Here is an 18,343-nt window from a genome sequence, read left to right on the forward strand (position 1 = left end):
ACTAGATTATGCCTTTATTTTTCAAGAGATGTTTAAATGTAACTTTGTAAGTGATGATGAGATTTTCATGGGGAAGCACTAGTGGAGAGCAGGTCTCAAAAACAAAACCCAAACAAACACAGATTTATATTGATTGGCTGCATGTTGGATGAGAACCCCCAGTAGCTGAGGTTGATAATCTCCATGGTCATTCACTACATCCAGCCTTCCAGTTTTTTAAAATGGAGGGAAAACTTCTTTGCCTTTCACCAAATACAAGAAGACTGAAGAAGTTACTAACAGTTGTTCTTTGCCATGAAAAACTTTAGCTAATTGTCCCATTGTTTCCCAATAGAAAACCACCTCTGTTAAGTTTTCTGCCTGGCATTACTCATCCCTGTGCCTCCCCTCTTTTATTTTTCTGAGAGGTGCTGGGATCTCTCTGTCACCATGGAGCTTTGAACATTTTTCTTTCATACATTTCTTGGGAGCATCCTCTTTCTACATCTGTTTTCTATCCTTCCATTTATGTTTTTCTGTCTCTTCTGCCCTGCAAACCTTTGCATGCCTCCAAAACTATTAGATCTTCACCTGCTCCCTCATAGAGAAATATGCCTGCTGAGCATGTTCTTTCCTCTGATTCCTGTGTTGTGGATGCTTTTTGCTTTTTCAGTCTTTAATCTTCTCCTCCACCTCTAACAAAACCTTTGGTCTTAACACTTAGCAGGGACAATCTTTCAAAATTGTTTTCCCTTAGGATAGATTTTGCTTCTTATTCCTGTTTTGTCTTAGAATTGCCTAGAATCTCTATGAGGAATAGTAAAATATCATTAGGACATCTGTCACATCCATAATCTTGAGATTTATTTGATGTAGGAGTGACCAGTCTCATTAGTTTCTTCCTGACATCTATGTGGAGCTCAGCTACTGCTTTCCTTGAACTTTAATCCTTCTTGATTTGCTTAATTTATGAAACTGTCTTGCAAGGTACAAAGGAAATCTTAGGTGAAAACCAAGATTCTTCCTAGTGTTTTTCCTGAACTTTTATGCATACACACTTATATGTATATATATATATATATATATATATATATATGTGTGTGTGTATAAAATGAGCATGGGAACATAATTCACCAGTCTTTCAGAAGGTGTTTATGAGGGAAAGCACTTGAAGTTAATAATAAAACACATTAAAAACTATAGAAACATTGCTCTGAGTTCACAAATGGAACTGTTGGTCTGCTCTGCAGGCTAAGTGAAGTTTCAGGCTGGGTTATAAAAGATTAGCTGGCTATCAGTTAGAGCTCAAGACCCTGAGTCTGCTGCAGTTTGGGATGGAGTCTGCTGCCTGTGCTGTGAGGAGGAAGGGACATGGAGTTGTGCAAGGGACAGACAAGGTAAGGAGATGTTTTGTGAGGGACAGACAGGATTGGGTGGCTGGGTAAGGGACAGGTTGGGGTTAGCCAGACATGCAGGAAGAAGAAGGAAACTTTCTTTAGCAGAGAGGAGAGGAGTCAGTGCCGTGTGGAGCAGCATGAAAAGTTTCTAATAAAGGACTGGTGATGATGTCAGTTGTGTCTGTCTTGACATAACTGCAACATGTATATGGCAAGCAGAGGATGAACAGGGGTGGTACCAACTCTATTAACCAATGGAACTTGAAGGACAAACATGTGCCTGTAAAGGCCTGTGTTCTTCTCAACATGACCCAGAGGGGTGCTTCTCCTTGCTTGTTCTTTCCCTTCCAGGACTGAAGTGTCATGGTCCCAGTGGTAGGACCCCAGGCTTCCACACTTAATGGCAATTCTAGTTTGTCTGAGCAAGTTGCCAGCTTGTTTTGATGTTCTGCAACTGAAAGTTTAGTTTTTGGAAGAGAAGAAGGTGGGAGTTTGTAACTGGTGCCTGGAGTGGCTGTGTTTGGGCTATAGACAGGATCAGTGCTGGTGGATGCCAGAAAAAAGGAGAGTGCTGCTGACTTCTGAGTGTCTCTGACCTATCTCAGCAGAGTCAAGGTAAGGAGGTTTGTGGCTGATACATTTCCCTTTTGTTCAGTTAAGTGCAGATGGATGCCTGGCTCCCGTATCTGGAGGGCATCACCTGCAGGGATGGGCTTTAGTCTCACCATGGGCTGCCTCAGGGGCCCCTTGGGTGAACAGTCTTGTGTGGGGAAATTGTAAGGATAGCATAGAAGGCAATTTGTCCTCAGTGAATTACAGCTGTACTGATTAGAGGAGTGGAGACAGCCTTGCCTGCCCAATGGGATGGAGGTTATAAAAGAGTGGGTCAGCTGGCTGAGAGTTGGAGACCCAGTTTGCTGCAGTTTGGGATGGCGTCTGCTGGCTGTACTGTGAGGAGGAAGGGACATGGGATTATGCAAGGCACAGACAAGGTAAGGAGATGCTGTGTGAGGGACAGACAGGGTTGGGTGGCTGGGTGAGGGACAGGTTGGGGTTAGCCAGTCATGCAGAGTGAAGAAAGAGAGTTGAAGAGAGGAAAGAAGGAGTCAGAGCTGTGTGGAGCTGCCTGAAAGAAGGCATGAAAAATTTTTCATAAAGGACTGATGATGGTGTCAGTCCAGTCTGTCTTGACATAATCGCTACAGTTTTGTCTTTACTGGTCATCTTCATGTCTCTACTCTCTGATTCTCGAGGCTGTTTGAAGAAGCAAAACTTTGATGCATGTTGTGGCTCTTGTATTTAAAGCTGAGGATGTATCTGGCTCTGTTGGGAAGACATTGCTGCTGGTATGTGCTGTGGCCTTGAATGGAAATGTTTGTGCCAATAACTGAGGGCTGAGGGGCTGAGTAGTCCTGCTATTATGCAAAGCTTAAGCTTCAGCTGAGCATGCTTTTGAGAGCATGAGATTGTATTTTACCATTAACCTTGAGAAAAGCATTGGCAATTAAGGTAGTCAAATGCTTTGATGCTCTGAAAAGACATATCCCTATTTTAACTCTTAGTGTATGTTTTTGTTCTCTTGTTATAACACAGCACTGTTAGCCTAAATCAGAGCCCAGGGAGGTGATGGAAATAGGAATAGATTGGACTTTATGAAAACTCTTTAAAAATGGAATTGTTAAAATTATTTGGTGGGGCACAACAGAGATTGGGCAAGAGTACTTGGCTCCTTTTCTGTGTAGTTGTTAGTAATTAATAGCATCTTACATAAAGGTTTTGAAAAATGGTGGAAATGCAAATTCTTCAGCACTAGCCTTTTCCCACATTTATTTTCCTAAGCAAAACTGTCCCTTTGTGTTAACTCTTTCTAACAGAAGCTCAGAAAGAAACAGAAGATTCAGCAGTGTGATACCTGTGGTATTATTGAGAGATTGCTCCTGAGAGTATTCTGAACTCTAATGAAATATTTTCAGTATCCTTCTGACTCTTCCTGCTCTCCCACAGTTTAAAGCTGACTTTCCTTTATGCTTTCTTGAACTTGTATATACTGACCTTTAGAATTTACTTTTTATTGATGATGTTCCAACACGTATTTAAGAACATTTATTTTGCTGAATACTAAGCTGAAACACTACAACTTTTGCAGAAAAGACCACAAAACATGTTGTGCATGTCTTTATCTGAACCCGTGATCTTTCTCACTTTGAGCCTTCTGATTCTCTCCCCCATCCCACTGTGGGGGAGTGAGTGAGTGAGTGGGGCTGGGCCCATTAAACCAGGATCCCCTGAAAAATACAATTAGAAACAGAGATTGTTTGGGACAGAAGCCTGTGACTGCTTTAAGAAGATGTCACAAGAGAATGTCCACACTTGTTTACAAGTTTATTACTATCATGCTGCTGTTTTAGTAAACTCCTTTTCTTGAAAGGTGAGAACAGAAGAACACAGTGTTCTCTTCTCTCTAGATTTGTGAGTCACCTGGTTGATGCCTTTACAGCAATAATATAACTGCCTGATAATTCTTTGCAGTTTTTTTTTTTTTTTTCTTTCCCTTGACTCACTCAGAATGAAAACTGCTCTGCAGGTTTAAAACATGCAAGAATGGTGGTGGGAATTCTAATCTTCAAGACTGGCTTAATTTCAGAATAGCTGTAGGTAAATGGAATGCTGTGTGCAATTAATGTACTTAAAATTCAATATCTATTTCTAATGCATTAGGGAATGTTGGGGTTTCTTTTCCAAAGCTTGCTCTGAAGTCTTGAAATAGAAAAGCAACTTTTTCAATACAATGTAATGCTGAACATACTAACTGTACCTCTATGAAACTTTGGCAATGACTTGTTTTTATAACCCAATAAAATAGAATGCATTTTTTTCAATTTGTTCTGCTTGCATTGTTGCAAAGTACTCCCTCTTTTTAACCCCTCAGGAGTGAAAAACAATTCCTTGTAAATGCTTTTCACTGAACAAATGGTTAGATATAAGTTACACCACTTGCATTAAGCACCTGTCCAAGGATATGCACTGCTAATGTTTTTTTCTAACAAAACTTAATCAATAAACATTAACTGGGGAATTGGAGAATGCAGGTTGTTTTATTGTGTATCACTAAATAACATTTCCAAGTTTGATGATCAGCCTACCTTCTGAATTTCAATTCCTGCCAAGACTGATTTATTATTGTTTTTCTTCCTCAAAGTGTTTCTTATCAACATTAGGATGGATTTTTCTACTGTACAGATATAGCAGTTAATAATTTTTTATCAAAACTTACAGAAGTTGGTCAAATATATGCAAATCTCTTATTTGTATGCAGCAGAATTTGCACACTCAATTTTGTGAATGTAAAACCCAAATGATGCTATTAGAATTTTGCTCAAGGCTGCAACATTACAAAAGAAACTTGGAAGACTTAGTTTTGCCAGTTTTACTTTGAGTTCAGTGACTTTTTTAATTACCTGCAAGTCTGAAGATACTTACAGACAACTTTAATGCAAGGTGAACAAAGCAGAGGCACAATGCAACTTTTGAAGCACTATGGAAGTCTCTGGGTGCTGCAGACTTTTTTTTTTTTTTTTAATTACAGCAGAAATATAATTTGTCTGTAGGGTTGCTATCTTAAGTATTTGGAATGCTTAATAGTGACCACTGTAAATAAAAGCTGATATCTGGCTTGAAAAAGATGTGTTTAACAAAAATGAAGTAACTTCATAGGATCTGGGAAGATGGGTTATCAACTCATGCTGCATTTCTTCATATCTGTTTTTGTTTTTTTGGGGTTTTTTTTTGTTTTAAGTTTTTTTGTTTTGTTGGTTTCTTAATTTCTTGGGGGGTTTTGTGTGGGTTTTTTTCTCCTTTTTTTTTTGTTTTTTTTTTGTTTTGGGGGTATTTTGTGGTTTTTGGATGTTTTTGGGGTTTATTTGTGGTTTTTGGGTTTTTCGTGTATTTTTTTTTGTTTTCATGGGGCTTTTTTGTTTTGGTGTTTCTTTTGTTTTTTTTTTTTTGTTTTTCTGTTTTATTGTTTTGTTTTTTTTTAATGAGGTTTTTGTGTCTTTTTTGTTTTATGGGTTTATTTTCGTTCTTTGTTTTTTGGCTTATTTTATTTTTTGTTTCTTGTTTATTTTTTATGTCTTTGTTTTAGATTTTTTTGGTGTTTTTTTGTTCTCTTTGGGTTTTTGTGTCTTTTGGGGATTTTTTGTCTTTTTTAGGTGAGTTTTTTTCTTTTTCTTTTTTTTTGTTTTTGTGTGGGGTTTTTTTTTGTCTTTTTGGGGTTTTGTTGTTTGTTTTTTGGTTTATTTTTATTTTTTAGGTTTCTTTTGTTTCTGTTCTCTTTTCCTTTTCCTGTCTCCACATTAGATTGGCAAGTTTGGTTTCAATAATAAGAATAATGTTCCTTGTGTGGTAGGTCTGTATGTGCACAATTTGTTTGTGCAGCACGATGTGCAAAGCCAGAGTTTGGCTGACACCCTGTGCAGGAGCAATTAAACCAGAGACCAGATTATTCTCATTTATTGCTGAGTGCTTTAAGAGCTGGTGGGTCAAGCAAAAGACAATTAGAAGGTAGTGTGCCATTTTTCCTGGGGTGGTAATTGAGCTGAGTTTCCTGGGACAAAAGGCTCTGTGAATCTCAAGCTGTGGTTTAGTGTGCTCTGCCCTGCAGAGAGGGATTAGAGGATGCTTTGGATAAGGCAGGGCAAGGGCAGTGCCTTGAGGAAGATTCCCTGGCTTTAGTGTTCTCCTGGCAAAAAAAAAAAGGAGTCTTAGCTGTCTTGTATCTGTCATTGAAGAGATTTTCTTCTTTTTTTCCTCCATGTGATTGAATGTGAGAGCTCCTAGTAAAAATGTTGGTTTAATCTTTGCTCTTGAAGTGTGAGTGTGTGGTTTTTCTGGAACATCATGTCTGATGTTGGCAGAAGCAGCACATGACTAAGATACAGTCAAACTCTCCTGCAACCAAAAATCCTCTTTTGTAAGTGCACACACTGCATTTAACTTGTGAACAATTCTCCTTGACTAAGCACTTCTGCTTTCTCCCCTGCCTCTCTCTGAATTACAATTGTGATTTGATATCAGTCACCTGGGGAAAGGGAATAAACTTTGGGGTATTTCTTCTTTTATGTGATAACCACAAAATGCAGCTAGCAGTGTGCTCCATATTTGACTGCTTTGGAAGAAGGGAAAATTTGCTTCTTCAGGGAGACAGATGCCATTTAGTATACGGGATGTTTGTGATAAAGTTAAGAAATTCTCCACTCCAGAGGAATTTGATTTTCTTTTCTATTTTAGAATATGAATATTTCTAGCAAAACCCCCCTCTGCCTACAATATGGGCACAGAAATAACAGCAAGATTTAAGAATTTAACTCTCTTGGCTTTAATCAAAGAAGTCTAGAATAAAAAGAATAAGAACTGTGGGGGGAAACAAGTAAAATAGACTTGCAGCATGGTGACTTAGAGATCTAACAGGGAAAAATTTGCACTATAAACTCTGTTAACAGCAATATTTTCTGTGAGTACCATATAGCTTGATTTGAACAAAACAGATTTTCTACTATGGATGGGAACCATTTATCGGTTTGAGGTTTTTGGTTGGTTGGTTGGTTTTTTTGCTATTTGTATATCCAAATTTAATTAGTAACAGTGAAATGCATCTTAGCCTCCAGCTGCTATCTGCAGCATCCATCTACAGCAAGTAGTTGTCACTCCTGTTCTTCACTCAGTATCATTGTTTTCCAGTAAAATAGTCTCTGCCCTCAGTTTCATGACACCAGTGGTAAAGATATCGGATATCACATCATGCACTTTCTGTTTTATTATTGAAAATATGTCATATTTGGTTTAGCAGTGAAAGCAAAGCAATTGAAAACATATGAAAGAGCAAGAGGAGGTGGGGAGGCTCATAGTAATTGAGGACAGATTTACCATTTTAATGGTATTTTATGGTGTGCTCCTGAATATGCATCAACAGGTTGTAAATAATCCAAAGAGGATTTGCACAGGCTCTGAAATGCTCTCAGTATCCCAGTCCAATTTCAAGCTGTGACAAATAAGCATAAGTACTGCAGGCAGCATTTTGCTCATCTCTAGCATTCAATCACATATAAAACAGACTTAAAAGAAACAATGCTGTGAAACTTGGCTTAACTGACCACTGGGGAGAATGATAAAATATACATTAAAAATATACTTCCCAATTTTTGTCATTCTCTGCAATGCTTAATGCAGAATACTTTTTTGGTAGAAAGGTGATTTCTTGCATAATTCTAAGTGTATGAAAAATATGAGTTATGGAAATGATGGCCCAGTTTTCTACCCAGTGAAAAACTTTGTAAGCAGCAGTAATTTCACAGTGACCCCTTTCTCTCACTGAGGTCTGCTGGCTGTGTGAAATAGTGGTTACTGTGAATTTGCAATGGAGGTTTCTCTTAGGTACCTAAGAGAATTAGAAAATAAAACCCTCTTGGGTCCTGGATAAAATTTATGGTCATAATTGGGAAGGGAGAAACACCTGCAATAGGAAATAATTGGTCCCTGTTGTGGTAAGGTTTTGTTAGGGGTAAGTTAGGACTGAGCACAAATATTCTGGCTGCATCATATAACAAGGATTTGACTGTGGTTTCTGTGTAACCAGTAGAAAAGCTCTGGCTGCTACTCAGGATGAATATGTATTTCTTTGAATGCTTCCCAGAGGGTTTCATCACATGGGGTTTGCTGAGGAGAGACTTGTACATCTCTTTAAAAGACCCAAAATCAGCTGAAGCCTTTACTAGTAGAAGACAGAGGATCTTCTGTAATCAGGCAACAGAGGAAGTCTTGCAAGCTGGAATATTTTCAGATTCATATTCCAAATGAAAAATGCTTATTAAACAAATTGATACTTTTAGATACACAACATAAATACAGTAATGCACATACACTCCCTGAACACTTTACATTATGTTTTTGAAAGATGCAGTTCCAGAAAGGCACAGAAGATTGGTGAGCATCCTTCTTTCTAATGACTGTATTGATCAGCTTTGTGCTTTAAACCTCCAGTTTCTCCTTGGGGATAATTAATTGCTGGTCAGTCACTGAGCACCTGAAGTACCCTGTTGCTGAAGACACCAAGTTTTTCCTCTGCTCTGTAGTGGAGGGAGCCCTGCCCACTCTGGTGGGCTGTGGGAGGGTTGATGTCCCTTTACAAGGGGCTGAGGTGATGGAGGGGTGAGAGCTGCCTTCCCCTGTGCCCTGTAAGGAAACAGGGAATGAGGAGAGAGGGAACAGTGCCAAGGCAATCAGTGCTTAAGGAGAGAGTACTCTATACACGGATTTATAGTTTTAAACAAATCCATATGCTGGCAGAACATTTAACCATGAAACACATAATCATACAAACCTTTTTCATCATCAAGTGGCTGGACTCACCATGTTGATTTTGCTGCTGAACCCCATCATGAGATGATGTAGCAACCACCTAGTTCTTTGGTGTGTTCTTCATTTGCATGTCCCTGACCATCCCCAGGGTACCAGCCTGGTCCTGAAGTGTCCTGAATGGACTGGGGTAGGGCTCCATGGAGTGGGCTCCACACACAGGAATGTGCAGTCAATTTAATAAGAAGTTGGTATTTTAGTTATGAAAAACCTGATCTGTCCAGCATCTTGAATGTCTAGATATGAAATCTATCATGCAGGAAAATACCTGCTTCTATGCCAGGAATTAAATCACACTGCCTTCATAAAATCACAGCACAGAGAAGTTTGATGAAGTGCAATCCATATTTCAAGGCAAGGCATGGTCACTTGGCTGCAGTCAGTGTCTGAAGGAGCAGCTGCTGCTGCTTCATTTGTCATCTGTAAGATGGGCTGCCACCATTAATTCTGTACCCAAATAAATGCAGATATTTGAGAGAGCTTTTGTTTTTCTCCTTAGACTATCCAAAGGTCACACAGCTTTTTGAGGTTTGACTTCAGGAAACATCTAAGGACAAAACTTCCTTATTTGTAGGAAGTGCCCATACTGAAGATGGGTAAAATCCTGGCATGAAAAAGTTCATTTTTGTTGTGTTATGAAATGCTGGTGTTTGTGCTGGGTGATTCAAGGAGGGCTGGCATGTCTTGCTATTGTATAACACCCCTTTTAACTATGGTATGTTGATTTTTCCTGTAGACAAGCAGGTTTTTAGGAGAACAAATTGAGATAGATGCTTTTCTAAGTTTGCCTGAGCTCCACATTTTCAGTGAAATACAAATTTGTAAACTCATGAAAATATAGGTAGGAGAATAAACAGCTGTGTAAGAGGCAGGAAGATGGGAATTAATTGTGCTTGAAGGTGTTGATTAAAAAATAAAACAAGCCAAAGCAGTTCAAGGTCAACCAATGACTTCTTGCTTATTCTTTTTTTCCCTTCCTTTTGTTCTTCACTGGAGATTTCTTTTTTCTGACCTGAAATCTTAAGCTCTCAGCTGCCTTGAAGTTCAGATGGTGACTGAAGCTGTTGAACAGTATGGTTCATATTTATTTCTTGTGCTGATATGAAATCAGGCTGTCTGTTACTCCTTCTGAGAATGATTGATTAAATAGCCATGTGATAAATGTAAGATCAGATCAGTATTTTGAAACTGTCATTTACAGCAGGAGGCTGCTGTGAAACCACAGGGTAACCCCAGATTTGTTATGTTTGTTGTAATTCTAATTTAGTTCCAGGATTTATAGTTAACTGAGACTTACATTGCTTTATGCCACATGTTATATCCTGCTGAGCCTTCCTGTAAAAATCAAACAGATGTTTCCAAATATATGGGTGATTAAGTTTGCTCAAAAATTTGCTGTTCATCAATTTTTATGCACAATATAATAGCTTTAATGGATTTTAGGTTGAATTACAATGGTAGAGGTATTCTTGATGCAGATTGAACAAGATGCCTACAGAACACTAATGCTGCTGCATGGATATAGTGCATGCTCAAATATCATGAATAGGCAAGGTTGGACCTTTAAAACTTTGATTCTCTTCTTGATACTGCAAGATGCTAAACATGGGAAATTCAATGACTGCACTTTATGGACATCATTTACTGAAAGTACTGAGATTTTTCAATTGCAGTATAAATATAAAAATTTTTGTCTTCTGCCTTCTGATTTGATAAGGTCTTTTTGGAATGTTTTTTAAGCATTTTTTTCCACCAACCCCATGTGTGTGGGATATGGTGACACTGACAAATCCTCTTTGGTGAGCACCTCTTTGATGTTGGTAGAGCTGGTTTTTCTGATGCTTGGTGATTGCTGCATAATTTACAGGAATAAAAATATTTCCATCTTTATGTAAAAGTGCAGTGAGCTACAGCCTTGGACCTCAGCAAAAATCATCAGTGAGTCACTGTGGAGATGTGGATACCTGTTTTGCCTTTGCTATAAAGGAATTCAGAATCTGAGGATTTGTATGGATGTGCACATGAGAACACAACTTTCTTTATGTTGTATCTTTTCTTCTGAGAGAAGTTTGTCACCTGTTTCTGGTACTCAGTGGTGTAGGTTCACTGATTAAGTTGATTTTATGTAACTGAAATATTTTAGTCCTCTTCTTCTAATGGTAATATATTCTATCACTTAAGTTTAATAACAATTAAAATAAGTCATTCTCTGTTACAATTTATACGAATACAATTTTATATTAATTTAAAATGCGCTTATCTAATGGGGAAGGGGTCATTGCCACTGGTATTGCCACTTGTATGTGTATATGTTGCTTTGGATGCATGGAATAATGTGAGTACAAAGTAACTCTCACAAAGGTATGCAATGTTGAATTTTCTTGGTTTGCTTGTTTTCTTATAAAGTTCTTTTTATAAGAATTTTTCTTATGAAGTTTTCTTATAAGCTTTTTTTTTCCTTCTTGTTCCCCAAATCCCCATACTTGTTAGTTTTCCCTTTTGATTCTTTCCTTTTGCTCTGTTACCCCAACAAAAATGAAATCTTTTCTTATAAGATTGGTGAGACAGAGACAGATTTGCAATCACAGCAGTGAAAAGATGACACAATTTATTATGAGTGATAGTATAATTACTAGGAGATGTGATTTATTACAGAAAGTTAACTAAATACCAAGCCTGTTGGCATAAAATCTCCTCTTCTTCATGAAAAGGACCAAAATACAAACTTGCAGCAAAGTTAGCAGTTTTTCCCTGTTTAGATTTGGTATTTGCAACAGAATGGTTTGGTTTCTATCTAATCAAGCTCTGGAACAAGCAAAAGCAAAGTTCTTTGAGGATGAAGGAATTTTAGTAATTCTGGAACAAGAGAAAATTATGCCAGACTTTTTATATATATAAACATTCATAAAGGGTTTTAAAGTTGCTGCCCTCACACCTTTGCAATATTTAATATTTGGCATGCACTTATAAATTATCTGGTTTCTGCACTCTGATTTAGCTTTTTGTATGGAGAGGAACATTTTTTTTTCTTATGAGAGCTCTTGCCAAGAACTTTTCTTATTTCAGTATTTGCTTACCCTCACTGTGAATAATGGCTAACACAACTTTGTCAGACTTGAGTGTGGGTCTGAGGGATCTAAATCTTCCATAACAGGAATCCACTGATCTTTTCCACATAATTACACCCACTTTTTCTTGTAAGATGTACAGATGTTTAATGTTTTCAGTCTAATATCATAAAAGTTCATAAGAACCCCTTTCTAAGAGGGTTGAAAAGACTGTGTTGATTTAGTATAATAATTTCACAGTTTTTTTGTTGATAGTGTTTAATTACATTCCAGGAATAGAAAGACCTATTTTTGTTTCCCAAAATGTATTTATGAATACCTAGTAACAACATAAATTATAAAATGGGAGATCAATTTTTTACCTTTATGTTTACATTTATATATTCTGATCACTGGAAGATCTCACAGAATTGTGTAGTGTGGAGGGAACATGGAGTTGAGTGAATTGTTTTCAATTGAATAACCAGAAATCTCCAGCTGAAAATTTTAAGCTTTTTCTCTTAACTGAGAAGCTTCATTTAGCATTTAAATGAAATTGGTGTGTTTGGATATTGGTTGCAAAGGTAACTTGAATTTGATGGCCTTTTCTTCACAAATATGTTTTAGGATTAAATTTTTCTTTTTGAGAAGAAATGATTTTAAACCAAACATTTTTAGGGGAGACATTACATTTTTATCTCTTAAGAAAATGAATCCTGCTGTACAAGTGTTGTGTGCTACTCAGTATTGTCAGAAAGTTTGGATGGCAGAGATGTACCTTTGAACTGGAAGTCATTGCCAATTTGAGGTAGTTAGCAATAAAATAGTGAGTAAAATATTTCCTCCAGTGAAATTTACTTCAACAGGGTTGCCTGGTTTGGTGATTTTTATTTTTTTTTCCCAGGGTAAGTTATTACATACCTGAAATAAAGTGCTTTTCTTGCTGTCAGTTTATTGTGCCATTTTGAACTTTTTTTTTTTTTTAACTTGTAGGAGTCTTCTAATGCAGTGTTCATTGGCTTGCTTGTATGTAAATTAATTCAGTTCCATCTCTGTGAAGAGAGCTTTTTCACTTTCTCTCCAATTAACAAACTGGAAATTTTTCTAGTTACTGGTTTTCAAAATAATAAAAAATATGATGCTTCTAATTAACTTGCTTTTTTAGCATTGCATTCTGTGTGCAGTATTTGGCTTGAATCTGTCATGTTTTCCTACTTTTGTTACAGCACATGCCTCAATTTGTACCTTTCAATCTCAAGTTGTCAAATTAATTAGCTTGATTACACTGTATGTCATCAAACTAATAATGCACATCCTTGTCTATATCTGGATTCTTCTGAAGAGAGTGGGAGTTCAGCAATCAATATCTTTAGAAATAGTTTCATATTTCACATCAGGGAAAATATTTTACTTGGGTAGCTTATGCTAATGATTTGGAAAAATCTGAAGGTTGAACTGGTGGGTAGAGAGTCCAAGAGCTCATATGCTCATGCCAACATCTGCAATCTGGAAAACTGTCTGAAAATACCATTTACTGATTTTGTAGAAGTCTCAATTGAGGGGCAATAAAAAGCCTTGCCACTTAGACATTTTTTGGCACTGTTTTCTAGACTCATAAAACAAAAGAGCAGAGTCCAGTGGAGGGTGTGCAGTACCAGTTTCCTCTGCTGAGAAGGGCTGAAGGGTTTCTGAGCACACCTGGCTCTCAAACACTCCTGGCAAGGCTGAGAGCTCCAGACCCTGGCTGTGAGTGGATGCTCTTGCTAAATGACATGGGATGGAAGCCCTGGGTGGAGGATATGTTGTTCAGTGTCTTACTGAAACCTACATTTCAGCAGAGAAAATGGTGTCAAAATACAGTAAATTCTGCTTTAATCCTTGCTGTTAGTGACTGACCTCTCCCTGATGGGGGAAGAGGTTAGCACCTGCATCTCAAGTTGGCTCTTGCATCTTCCCTGAGGATGTGGGAGCCTTCAGCAAAGTGCTCATTGCTTCTGTGTGGATCTTCTGAGATGTCCTGGCAAGCCTTTCAGTCAGACTGGAAAGAGAATGAAAAACCTTGTAAGAAAACGAAAATCAGAGGGCTATGGGCGAAAGGAAATATACTGCAAAAGGCTTTGAAAGTGTTTTTGTGCCACAGCATCATTTTAACCCTGTCTAACTGGTTATGCACTTGATTCTGGGGCCTGGGTTTGTGCAGATGCCCTTTCTATTAAAGAAATCTGCATAACTTTACTGAATCTTTAGATTCTACTACAGTCACTGAGCAAGATCCTCATGGAGAATCCCAATGGATTTTTGGAAGAAAATATGGAAGAGTGTCAGCTGGCATGGCAGAGGTGAACTGTATCCCAAGGTATCCAATAGAGCTGTTTGCTAGTACAAGTAGCTATTGTTCAGTTTCTTTTGTACAGTTCACAAATACAGGAGAACATTACAAAATAAGCTGTTGCTAAACATGAAAAACTTCCACTGCATTTCAAATATTTGAAGCTGCTGCAAGACTTCAAGGATGAGAAGAGGTAGATGTAGCTCATCCACAGCAACAATACAAAACAAGTGTCTATTGTAATTCAAGTGAACAAGTAACCATTTGTGAACAGCTGGCACACATTTGTGAACTATCAATTTATCAGGAGGGATATGAAACTGAACAGACACTTACATGCCCCTTGCTCCTATTTCTAATAATGTGCTCTCTGCATGGACTCATCATCCCTTGAGGAAAAGTGAAAAACAAAATCTGAAGATGGTACTGGCCAGAAATTCTGTGTGATCACAGAAATGTGGTGTGAGCTGCTGCAAGCTGTTGCTCTGACGCAAATGTTGATAGAGGAGATGGTATCATCTTCCCTTTTGCTTAAGCAGCCACAGGAACTCTCTTGCAGAAGAGAAGGGTGAGGTTTTTTAATATTTTAGTCAACTTTCAAATCATCCATTAAGACTGCATGCAGGGTCATGGGCACGTTTCTGGTAGGATGATTTTGGTAACTGCAGCCATGTCTTTGGTGGCTGACTCAGCCATGCCTGTAGAGTAGACCATGGTATCCCAGGGCTCTACCCCAGTGTGATCCACTGGCTTGTGGTACCCTATTTCTGGCCATAATAGATCTTAAATTCTGACCTGCTGCTTCTGCTAGCTGTGTCTACCAGCAGGGAAAGTCTAATGCAGTAGTGGCAATTCTGCCAGTGTGGAGAATATGGTGTTTTTACCAGATGTTTTTTAAGGTTGGTCATGCCCAGCTGCGGTAAGATCATTAGTCTAAACTTTCTTGGTGCTATTAATGTGCAGATGGCTATTCATTTTCTATTAAAAAATAATTCACACTGTCATTCACTGAGAGAAGTGGGGTTTGAAATACCTGTGGGAGAGAGACCTGTCTTTGTTCAGTGAAGTGTGGGGGACCCTCTGGCCGGGTCCTGCACTACAGAGCTGGTTTAAGGATTGTCTTGGGATCCTGCCTGGCTCCTGCCTTACCTTGCCTGGTGGTTGGTTTGCCTGGGACTTCTGTGTTGATTTAATGGTGTTTGGTTTGTGTTTGCAACTCTAAAGCCTGAGGTTTTATGCAGCACATCTCAGGCTCTTCTCCTCTTTGATACTGGGCATAGTGGCTGTTCTGTATGAGTGATCCCATATGGGGGAGATTTATCAAAGTAGCAAGCATGAAAATATTGCAAAGTACATCTTGTTCCTAGTAACAGATTTCTAGGAGAAAAGAGAGTAAACTGTATTTTAGTTGATCAAGGAAGAGATGCTGGTTTTCATATCTTAACACCTTAATCTCAATACTGTCTTATCATAGTTTTCACATCTAAACACCATCCTTCCCTTCCCATCCAAACCACAACTTGGGCATTTGCTAAACCTGTAAATAAATCTATGATTAATATGTTTAAGCTTTTATCATGCCCAAAAGTCAAGACCAGCCCTTTGCTGGAGGAAATACTTTGCAGGAAGCCAATATGCTCTGGAAAACAACTCGCTGAGGGGAGGCAAAGCCTCAATACAGCTTGTGGAGAATTTATGTTCAGAGAGCAAGTAGAGAAACAGGTTTTTTTTGAGCCAGGAGAGCACAGGCTGAGAAGCATGCTGCCTGAGGCAGAAAGGCTGCAGTTGCCAGCAGGAGCCTGTGCTGTGCTCCAGGAGAAGCTGCATGTGCAGGAGTGTGGTTTAGCAGCTGATCTGTGCAGCCACTGGAGGTGTGTGGCTATCCCCAGGCTGTCTGCTTAAATCCTGCCTGCAGCCCCAAATGAACTCATGTGGCCCTCCTATGAACTGGGGGGGTATTTTTTCTTACTGAATGTTTTGATGTAATCAGCTCTTTGCTGGAAAGACACGTTCCGAATGCTTCTGTTCAAGGACAGCATGTAGGAGTTGGACCAAACCCCAACGCTGTGATAGCTCAGGGGAGCTCTTTAAAGGCTGCATGGTACTGTAATTAAATCTAATCAAAAACACAACTTGGGAGCTTATGTTGGGCTCAGCTCAAAGCTAGAAGATGGCTTATCCAAGGATCCTGTGCAGGGAGGAGAATGAGTGAAATAACCAACCTCAATTCTAGTTCTGAGGGCGCCACTGTCAGCCACCTGTATGGAAGGAATTGGTTTTGATTTGCTCTTCACTTAATTATATCTCCTATCGGTGGCCTATGCTTGTTTTTCCACCCCATATACTTTTTATTTTAATTTTACTTTGCTCCCCCTCAAATCCACAAATTCTTGATCTTATGGAGTACTTGAAGAAATAGTAAATAGGAAAGTTTCGACAATGTACAATAACTGCTGGAAAAACAATGATCTTGATTTATGATGGCTTTTTGAACCCCAGCTATTGTGCTTTAAGAAAATAGAAAGTTTTGCTGTTTGAAGATGAAACAGGGCTTCCAGATTTTAGCCTGTCTGTACTAGGAAAACCTTATCTGTAAGTTCATCTGCTGTTTTTCACACTTGCCACTTTTAGTAACTGTTGGCCTTGTATATGTTGCCATGGACAAATGCTGTATCATCACTCACATGATCTTTTCTGAGGTGTAGCAAGGTATTGCTCGGCCTGTGTAAAATCTTATGCTATAATAGGCACTAGAGAAAGACACAACTACAAATAAAGCTTTCTGACTTCTTTTTTTTTCTCACCTGTGTAACTGATGATGAGGCCATTACATAAAGATTTCTCCTGGAATGAACCTCTAGTCATCAGAGGTACTGCAAACTGCTTGGAAGACTTGCTTTTAAGCTGTGCATTTGGAAAGGTTGCAAGGATTAATATAACTGAACTTGAGAATAATGACACATCAGTGCTGTTGGGATAAGTTATTTTAAAAGTCTGAATCTGTCTGTAAGGCTTACGTGTTCATTTATTTTTTCATTAGTGTAAGAGACTAAATATCAATCTTTCCATGATAGCTATGTTTTGTAGTGCTTTGTCAGACAGTTAATTTAAAGCCAATCATCTTTCAATCCCAATTTGATGGATGTATAAGGGACTGGAGAACTGCAGGCATTTTGATTTGTGCTTCTGCACCACTAGCAGTATCTTGAAGTGTTACTAATTTTTGCAATTTCTAAAGATGTATGCTTGTGAAATTTAGATAAATGTTGGATCATTATACAGAGAGGGGCTATTATAAAATATTTAATTCTAGAAACAGTCTCTACACCTTCATTTCACTGTGATATCATTGAGTCAAGTTCATTTTAATATCCCTGTACCAAAAGATTCTTCTGCTCAGAAGGTTGGTCAGTTTGTCTCCTCCTAAAGGAAAGGGTAAGAGAGCTTCTTCTGTGTTCTCTTCCTTTCTCCCTGCTTCCCCCTTCCTATAATAATGATGATGATAAAAATTATAATAATAATAAAAGAGTAAAGGGAGCTTGGCTGTAATACCTAATACACTGTACTTAAACACAAAGCCTGATGAAATGGATGGTGTGCAGCATCTACCCTCAAGTTTGAAAAGCTTCTATTTTAATTCAAAAAGGCATGAGGAGAATGGAACAATATTTTGTAAACAGGTGTGATTTTGCTCACATTCTTATGTTCTACTTGCATTTTCTTTATATAAAGTAAAGCAAGAAGGGAAAGAATTATGTTGTCTCGTGTGAGGAGGACTATGAAAGAAAAAAACCTTTTATTTATGGTGCAAGAGAGTGATGCTGGCCAGAGAGGTGATCTTTCAAGATAAAAATTAATTTATTAAGTTCTGCTTTTTGAAGTAGCAAGACTGAGTCATATGCAAGTATCTACATCTTTTCACTGATTGAAGATAACCACTTAAGCCTGCTCTGCTTTTGAACTGAGAATAGCAAAAGTGTGGTACAGCAGCATAATGATGAAATGGGTATAATATAAAAAAGATGAGTAGGAAAGGGAGGGGTGAGCATGAAGCAATTAAAGTTTTAGTTGATCCTTATGGTGAAAAGCTGTTACCACTGAAATGGTGATTCTATAGCTGCCAGAGCACACATGCTGTTATTTTTACTCTGCTACAGTGGATGTTGTTATCATGCAGGAAA

At 38.3% G+C, this 18,343-nt stretch overlaps 2 long non-coding RNA genes across 3 annotated transcripts in view; both read left to right on the forward strand.

Annotated features, from left to right (window-relative positions):
* LOC306808269 overlaps nucleotides 1–18,343 on the forward strand; it is a 145,105-nt gene that overhangs the window by 41,093 nt on the left and 85,669 nt on the right. The window lies entirely within an intron of this gene.
* Nucleotides 2,327–4,255, forward strand: LOC306808356. The gene is made up of 3 exons (XR_013776000.1): nucleotides 2,327–2,368; nucleotides 3,254–3,348; nucleotides 3,961–4,255. It is a non-coding gene; the product is annotated as an uncharacterized lncRNA (long non-coding RNA).

Source organism: Erithacus rubecula (assembly GCF_903797595.1).
Source record: "Erithacus rubecula genome assembly, chromosome: 1".
Classification (NCBI taxonomy): Eukaryota; Metazoa; Chordata; class Aves; order Passeriformes; family Muscicapidae; genus Erithacus; species Erithacus rubecula.